This window comes from Neolamprologus brichardi, chromosome 7 (genome assembly GCF_056152115.1).
Source record: "Neolamprologus brichardi isolate AB-2024 chromosome 7, ASM5615211v1, whole genome shotgun sequence".
Taxonomy (NCBI): domain Eukaryota; kingdom Metazoa; phylum Chordata; class Actinopteri; order Cichliformes; family Cichlidae; genus Neolamprologus; species Neolamprologus brichardi.
Window position 1 is genome coordinate 63,327,455 of NC_142110.1, and position 9,460 is coordinate 63,336,914.

Consider the following 9,460-nt stretch of genomic DNA (forward strand, 5'->3'; position numbering starts at 1 on the left):
TGGATATGATCACCATATGTATAGAGGAAGAAAGAAAGAAATAGTGAATGTTAACTTGAACTTTCAAAATAAGACTGCGGAGCTGTTTATTGGCAAATTAATGTGTATGAAATATTACATACACACAAATCTGCTTGATAATAGTAAATCTTAGACTGGCTTTTCCTTATTCAGTGATGGGGGGTATTAAAGTGTGTGTTAGCAGCACGCATAAAAACAGTCGGGTATGCGGGTCATAACAACACATAACACATTTCATATTCAAGCATAAGACCATATATTTATACATAATTTGTATCTGTGGATGGTTATATTGCGTGCAGTGACTGAAGCTAGCAGTTATTGTGACACGTAAATATCAAACTGATCACCAGATTGAGCTGTTGGCATTTACAGAGAGTATAATTCTGTCCGTTCTTTGAAAACTGTGGGCATCGGTTAGAATGCTGATGATCTTTTATTGATGATAATAATACATTACACCTCTAGTCTATATGTGTGTGCGATTCTACAATAAGAAAATAATGACATCATAAATACAAGTTGTCGTCTGTTGAATAAATACGCAGTGTAGTACATGTTTACCTTTCTGTCAGCTAAATAGAGAGAGGAGTCAGAATCATCAGCTTTAAATTTGCTTTAGTTTATGCTGGAGATAAATAATAAGTTTCCTTTATAGCACAGTTCGATCGCAATGAATAGGTTTAACTAGTATCGTAAGAAACATATTACCAATTAAATATCCAAAAGCACTGCATTTATCGTTTAAAACGCCTGTATCACCTACGACAACTGAGGAAGTTCAGGGTCTCTCCAAAGATCCTCAGGATTTTCTATACAGGCGCTGTGGAGAGCATCCTCACACAGAACATGACATTGTGGTTTGGGAACAGCTGTGTGAAGGACCAAAAAGCTCTCCAGAGAGTGATCCGTACAGCAGAACGCTGCTGCAGTGTTGCCAACTCCTCGGTAAGGAAAATCGCTATTGGTTGTCCTAAAAGTCGCTAAATGACGTCATCACCTAATTTGCATAATTGGTCATGCTAATGTAATTGTAACCTACGCTGCTGGATAGAGAAATAACGTCGTGGACGAGACATAAAGTGAGCAAAAAACGTCCTAAATGCATTTAGAATTTATTTAGAACTACAAATTAAATTTCTTTTAGCAATTATTGTTTTTTGTAATGTCTTTCACGTCTTTTTTTAGCGACTTTTTTTTTAGAAAAAAAGTCGCTAGGGGGTCTGAAAACTCGCTAAATATAGCGACAAAGTCGCTAAGTTGGCAACACTGCGCTGCTGCAGGATTGCTCTCCCCCCGCTTCAGGACACCTACACCAGGAGATGCCGGACTAGAGCAGCGCAGATACTGAAGGACCCGTCCCATCCTGGCAACAAACTGTTCCAACTTCTGCAATCTGGTAGAAGGTTCCGCATCATCCGGGCAAGGACAGAGAGACTCAAGAGGAGCTTCTATCCCCAAGCCATCCGGGCCCTAAACACACACACCCGCCCTCTCACATCATCTATAATTGACTGAGACAGGACTCTCTTCCAGACACTCTAAACCCATCAGCACAATGTACATTTCAAATTCCTTTAATTTTAAATATGTTTATATTGTATATTCTGTGAAATAGTCCAACACGTTCTCACTCCCAAAGCGTCACATTTTACGCTAGGTGACAAATCGTCAACATATTACGTTTTCGGCTACCCACCACGTTCCTAAATGACGACCTCGGAAAAAAAATGAGGAAATATGAGAACCGTATGGACTCAATCTACACATGTTCGCTCTTTTTCTTCAAATCGCTTAGAAACACGCTATTTAACATCATTAAAGTCCTGGTTAAGGTCAGGAAAAAGGTTATGGTTAGGGCTAGGGATAAGGTTAGGTTTAGGGCTGGAATACAGGGCTGGAACGTCTATTACCGCGGGAGCGTCATTGCACTGGATTTCAGCCATAACCCGCCGCGTACCATAAGAACGCCGAAGGTCTCCTTTCGCGTTCCTCAGGAACGCCGCGGGACGTGACAAAACGTCGGCATGTTACGCCTCGGGAGTGAGAACGGGCTGAATAGTCAGATGTCTATTCTTATTAATGTACAGAATTCACCTGCTTGCTGCTACTACTGCACATTCACCTAATGTATATACTATATATATATATAATGTTCTTCCTCTACCCCCCACCCCCCCATTTTTGCACATGTCGAGGAGCGTGTCAGGCTACATTTCACTGTGTGTTATACTTGTATAACTATGCATGTGACAAATAAAGAACCTTGAAATAGATGACCCAAGAATTATTGGGAAATGATTCTTCTCCACATAACGGCCAAGTGTGACATGTGTGGAAACGTAAGTTGTAGAGGAAATAAACACCTTTTTACAAGATGAACAATTCGCTGGGTGGATTTTGTAAAAGTTTGAAATCCCATGCACAGTTATGCAGGAACAGAACACACAAACATTCACACACCTTGTTTGGAACGATAAGGCTTTTGAAGTCTGCGGCACATCCGCTTTGGAGAAAGAAGAAGGGAAAAACTGACAGTCTAGCAAACATCAGTAAACAACTGATTTTCCCTTTGTGTTTGAAGGGGAGATGTTCTAATCCTGGAATGGATCAGCATCTATTAGCTAATTCTCACATTTTAATTTTTACCTTCTGTGATCACTCAGTTTCAACTGCTGCTTGTAAGAATTTGTAACTCATTGGCCCTTCAAGTCACATACTGATTTCTTAAAGTGCTTCTTTTTGACATGGCATCTTTTAATATAAAGCATGACACTGTCAAGTGATGAGATGGGAACAGAAATATTCATATCTTCTCCTGAACTGATTACATTTCACTGTTAGCACGTTTGCATGTGTGCGCTACTTCTTGTGCGTGCTGCAGCATTGGTAGGCTGGATCAAACCCCAGTGCAATCAGTTTTTAATTTCCCTGAAATCAAATTACATGGAAGGGCAATAACCAGAGCACTGGACTGTACGCAAGTCATCATGGAGATTATAAATCGACCCCTGAGTGTGTGAATGTGTAAGTGCATTCAGTCTGTGTGTGCCGATGCCTGTCCATGTGCGCTGCACGTGTGTTTGTGTGTGATATACATCCAGCATTAAGTCAGATTGCTAATGATATACGTAGAAAGTTGAATTGGGAAACTAATATCAAAAATGGATTCTGAGCAACTAATCAGTCCTGTAAAAATTTGCTTACTGTTTCCTGTAAACTCCTCACAGCATTTAATTAGGTTCTTAAAGTAAGAACTAGTCAAAGTCAACGGTCTGCACTACAATTTGTATCGATTAGCTACAATGAGCTTATATACGCTTTACCAAAAAGATCAGGGGGTTTGGTTTGCTCAGTTACACACACTCGTACATATTTCGTGTGGTATTTTAAACCTGGAGTTTTTTCTATGCGTTTTAGGTCAATGGAAACTGATCTTGACGAAAAGTCTTTCCGAGTTGAAGATTTTCAGAAACTCAGTTTCTCAGACACAAAAAGTAGATTTTGTCTTGCAGCATGAAAGCTGTGCACCTTTATCTCCTTTTTTGCTGTTAGACTGTCCTTTAGGCGTCTGACTGACCAACATTTCTACATCATTAGGGTTACATCAGCAGTTCTGCTTTGCAATGTTCTTGCCAGCTCGTTACATTATTTTTTGCATTTTTTTTTCATATAGACAGAGATATAACACTTTGGACCTGGACTAGTCAATCACTGGCCTTTACTACCAGTAAGCACACAGAGAAATAGCCTGGAATCTTAAAGCTGTGTGAATGTATTTCTGCCATTTGGGGGCAGCAGAACAAGCTGTTACTGTAGGAGGTGAAATCAAATCCTCTCAGGATTTCCTCTTGCATAGGAATGAAGAGCAAAGAAGTCATGTGTGGCAGCAGGTCCAGGAATCGGCATTCTGTATGGTGTACAGTACCTGTGTTGCTAGTGCTCACCTGTGTTTTTGTGACATGTGATACTTTAGCCTTCATGTTGAGGACCATCATGTCTGGCTATAACTCACAAACCAAACAAAGAAAAATTCAGAGGCATGCTCCGACATTTGCTATAAATTCATTTAAAATCTGCTGTAACATCCTGATGAGTGGGAGGGAAAACATTCAGCACAAACAACCTAAACTGTGGTGCAATTGCATCCAGGGCTCCAATGTGACTTTTCACTGTCTCACCCAATAATAGCTGGATTTGTCAAAGTACGAACTAAATGGGACTGAAAGACTGGATTCAGATAGCATTTGGCATATTTAAATGGTTTATTGAAAGTGTTGATAATGTGATGTGGCAACTGAGGAGGGAAGCAAGTGAGCAGCTTCAGGTCAGGGGATCATGCGGCAGTTCTGCCAGACGAGAGAGATTATTAAAGAAGGCTTCAAGATGAATATAAACATGACACTGAGTCTTGGTTTATTTGGGTGGCCTTAGTTGAGAAAGAGCAAGCAAGAGCTAGGAGGGGTTGCAGGCCTGGCAGGTGGAAATCCACAGATTCCAGGGTGGAGCAGACAGTTGCTGTCAGGCCGGCAGTCTCCAGTTCACAGGTGAGCTGAGGTTTAGTCAAACATATTTCCAACAGGAAACTCAGGTAGATTACTGTGTATAATTAGACCCACCGTGCCAATGCTTCGGAGTGTGAGTCAAGAAATGCTTGACAGAGTGTGCATCGAGACTTGTATCGTGTACACTGTAAAAAAAATTGTAATATAAAAGTATTTTACTGTGTATTTTTACAGTTTTGTACTGTTCGTCTAGAATATCATTAAATTTACATAAATAGACTATGATTTTACATTTCAAATGTAAATTAACGTAAAATCACTGTAAATGTAATAAAACATAATTTTCTTGTTTTTTGAATGTATTTGTCTGTACATATGCATATTTAGATTGTTAAAATACATTCACAAATGTATCATGATTTCACAAATATTTGTCCGTTATTTGAAAGATTGAACTGTTAAATTCAAATGTAATGCTATGGAAAAATATATAAAATGATTCTTATAAACTTGTAATCAGAAGGTTGCCGGTTCGAGCCCCGGCTCGGACAGTCTCGGTCGGGCAAGACACTTCACCTACCACCTACTGGTGATGGCCAGAGGGGAATTGTAAAGCGCTTTGAGGGTCTCAAAAAGCGCTATATGAATGCAATCCATTATTATTAACTGTATATTTCTGTACATTTAAGTATTATTATTCATGCATTCATTGACCTTGTTTACAGGTAATTTTATTGTTTAATCACATTAAAATGTTCCTAATGTAATGTTTAAAAGCACTTGAAAAAGGCAAAATCCCATGTAAAATTAGGACAACAAACTGTATTGTCATTACTGAAAATAACCATATTTTCATGAGAAAGTTATTTTCTGTTATTTTATGGTACTATTTTGGCGCCCCAGCTGCCGGAATATTTTTTTACAGTGTAGGGCATGTCACTGATGACAGTTTAAAGCCTTGCTATTTCTGACTGAATGCATTTCCATGCATGTTTAAGGAACATAGACAGACGGGGAGAGGAGAAGGTGATTGAGTTAAAGCTGTTCGGAGAGGACATTTTGGTTGCGGGTTGCAAGAGATTTAAATCAATCAGCATATGCTCCACAGGGAAATCAGAAGGAGACAAATGATTGATAGATTAGGAACAAGACATGTTCTGTCAACTAGTCACAGCCTTCCAAATCCGGGACATAATGCTTCCAAGTAGCTTGATATTCATTATCTGTTGAGGCTTAGTCCTTTTTTGTGTGGAGCCACAGAGAGAAAGTGAGTGTGTGTGCGTTTGTGTTTAACCAAATCCTCCTGCATGAATGCAGCCAGAAGGATTTGGTTTAACATTTAGGATGTGACTTGTTTTGAAGCAAGGGAATTTTTCATGCCATTGATCCTCGGCTTAGAGAAAGGCTTTTGATATAGAAAAAAAGTTTAATTGGCCTATTGGTTTCTGAGCTTAAGAAGCCCACTGTCTCAGATTAGTGTTAAACACAAAGCAAATTTTATGTTCACAAATACCTCCATGTACATTCCTTTTTTTTCCGTCTGAACACAAAACTTTGGCACACAAATTGAATTCGCACAGCATTTATTTTTATCTGTATTCATGCCACAGGCTTTGGAGAGTGAGGCAGCTTTTTCTCGTAATTGTAGAGAAAGTATCCACTCCTGCCTCTGAGAACTTTAATCACTATAATCACTCTCGCATTGTCTGAAAAAGCTTTTTTTTTTTTTCAAACACCATCTTTTGCTGTAGTCTGACTCAAAAGCTTCTATTCTGTTTTTTTTCCTGTCACAGCAAAAACATAAATTGATGTTCTCTAGTCACCTCTCTTAAAAAACAAAATAATTACATTTAAATGAATGCAATTAATCACTGGTACAATTATCCCTTATGAGGCTTGACGAACATATTGTGTCTGCATCTGTGTGGTGTTTCAGTAAAGTAATCTTTCTGTTTTAAATCTTTTTAATGAAGAGGTAATTCTTTGGAAAACTTTCCCCTAACATACATTACTGCCACTGTAACACCTTGATTGCAGGCGGCTAGTGTTAAATCAGCTGTTAATGTGCCCCTGATTAAAACAGATGCCACGTAAGGCTAGAGGCAGCTGCTATTTTCATTATACTTTTCACCAGAGAAAGACATAAAAGCAGCCCTGAAGCCGCGCTCAGAGCAGGCGCACAACCAACCTTTGGTGAACACAATGCATGAATTATTTCTAATTGGTCTATACAAGCCAATATTTAAAACTGCTAATATAAACCTTCATAAGGGGTATAAATTGGGCAATCATTAATTATTTAATTAATGATACCCAGGCAGTGAAGTTGAAAAATGTAAACTTTCTACATTTTTTACATTTTAACTAACTTGCGAGGCGTCTTTAGAGCTGCTAAACTCTCTGACTTTTCAAAGTCTGTGGTAATACTCAGCTATCGTCTCTTCTATGCAGCAGACCAAAGATCTGAAAATGAAGCTAATTGATGTTTACAAGTTAGGGGAAGGCTATAAAAAGATGTGTAAGTGCTTCCAGCTCGCAATTTCTACCGAGTGAAATGCTATTAAGAAATGGTATTTAAGGACAGCTCTGGAAGCCTGTCTGGTGCTCACCTACAAGTAAGGCAAAGTAACCCCTAAAGATTCAGGAAGGTGTAGATCATGGCTATTCAACTACGAAGTTAGTTGGGCCAGATTTTCAAACCGAGGAATTTATCTGGGCCAAATATTTTTTTGAAGCCAGCAAGCAGCAAATCATGATCAATTTCAAACCCACACAACTGTATTGAAAAACAAGTATTTTTTTTATTCCTTTTCCCCTGTAAATCTGGTGACCTCACAAATGCACACCAAAAGGTCCATTTAAAAAAAAGGGAGCTATAACTAAACTATTTTTTGCACATTTGAAATAATAATAATAATAACAAAAAAACATTTTGATAATTCCCTTTCAAATTAAAATAAATATTTCGCTGACCACTCGCTTTTCCTGCCATGGATGGAGCCCCATCCGTCACAAATATACAGACACGCTTCATATCCAGACCATTTTCCTCAAAGAGAGCTGAAATCTTCTCAAACATTATTTCGCCAGCTGTGTGTCCCTCTAACGGTAGCAAGCGAGCAATTTCCCATCCAAAAAACGGACATATACGCACAACTTTGCATTATCAGTTCTGTCTGTGAACCCATCTCGTGCTATAGATATTACATCAGTTTTCTTCAGGTCATCTAACAGCATTTCAAACTCATCTGACGCCAGAACTTCAATTCTACGAATATTTGAACTGTCCTACAGGGGTACGTTTTTAATAGCAGATGTCACACTTACTTTAATTTTTTCATCACTTTTCACCGCATCCACTACGGCCAGCATGCAGTATTTCACTGTTTCAGAATCTGTGAAAGGCCTTTTCTTCTTCGCCAAGAAGCAAACACGAAGGCAAGATGCTGCAGCTCTCTCTTGGGCTGTACAGGACCCACCATGGTAGTACAACTCCGGTTGTAAGATTATTAAACTCGGTAAAATGAATAAGTATTTGTCAGTCCAGGCAGGGTTGAACCGACAGTTTTCATTGTCAATTTTGCGCTTTTGGAGTGAGAAAGACGTGCTGTTGTTGCATCATATATTACGATGATTGTTTAATATGTTTACATCACGGTGCATTGTGGGTTAAATATTGCTAGGCTACTAGGAGTGTTGCATTCACAATCTACACTACGCTGTAGGAATTTTTAATTTTTTTTAAAATTAATTAATGAATTAATTTTTTGCGTTTTCTCTGTGTTTCTGCCAGGACCACAGGCAGGGCCACTCGCAGGTTGCTTCTGGGCCGCATTTGGCCCGCGGGCCGCCATTTGAATAGGCTTGGTGTAGATGCTCACAACCAGATACATGAAGGAATTGTCAGAAGGAAACCGCATTACAAAAGTCAACCCATTAAGTATGCAAAGCAACATCTGGATCAGCGGTAGTCATTTCACAAAGAAGTGCTATGAAGTTTAAATTGAGCTCTGTTGCCATAATCACCACGCACCTTATCATTTAATAAGCATATGACTGAAAATAGTCTTCTATGAGCTTCTGTTGCAGCTAGCAGCAAGAATCTTTGCATGAATCAAGGAAAGAACAGATTCCACTACATATAGTTCCATCTGAGAACTAACCAGTCAAAAAACGAACCAGTCATTTTCATCTGTGGAGACTTTATTTTAGATCAGACGTAAAAAATTAGCCCATAGGAGTTTATCAGCATGAGGCTCAATTTTCAGTTTTATTCAATTTTATTTATATAGGGCGAAATCACAACAACAGTTGCCTCAAGGTGCTTTATATTGTAAGGCAAGAACCCTACAATAATACAAAGAAAACAAACTCCAACAATCATATGACCCCTCTGAGCAAATGTTTTGGCAACAGGTGGAAGGAAAAACTCCCTTTTAACAGGAATAAACTTCCAGCAGAACCAGACTCAGGGAGGGGCGGCCAACTGCCACAAATGAGCGGATGAAGGATGGATGGATGTGGTAGTAACTGAAAGAATTACAAATCCTCAAAAACTGCTAAAGTTTTACTTTTGCATAAATCTGGAGACAGATGTCCAAAATTGCATTGATATTACTATTTTAGTGTTAAAATGTTATTGTACTGTTACCAAAAGTTGTTCTTCTGTACTCTTACTGCTCTTTTACATGACTACCTTGTTAATATTACTTAGATATAACACTTTTAATACTAAGTTGTTACTTGATAATTTATTTATTTATTCATTTAATACCTCTTTGATTAATTTTTATGCCACTATTAGGAGGCGGAGTTTTTAATTAGTTCTCTTTTTTTCATAAAAAAGTCCTCCATGAATATGTATTAACATAACATAATTAATATTGCCATTATTTTATTAATACCTTCCAAAACTGCATACAGTTAGCTTCATA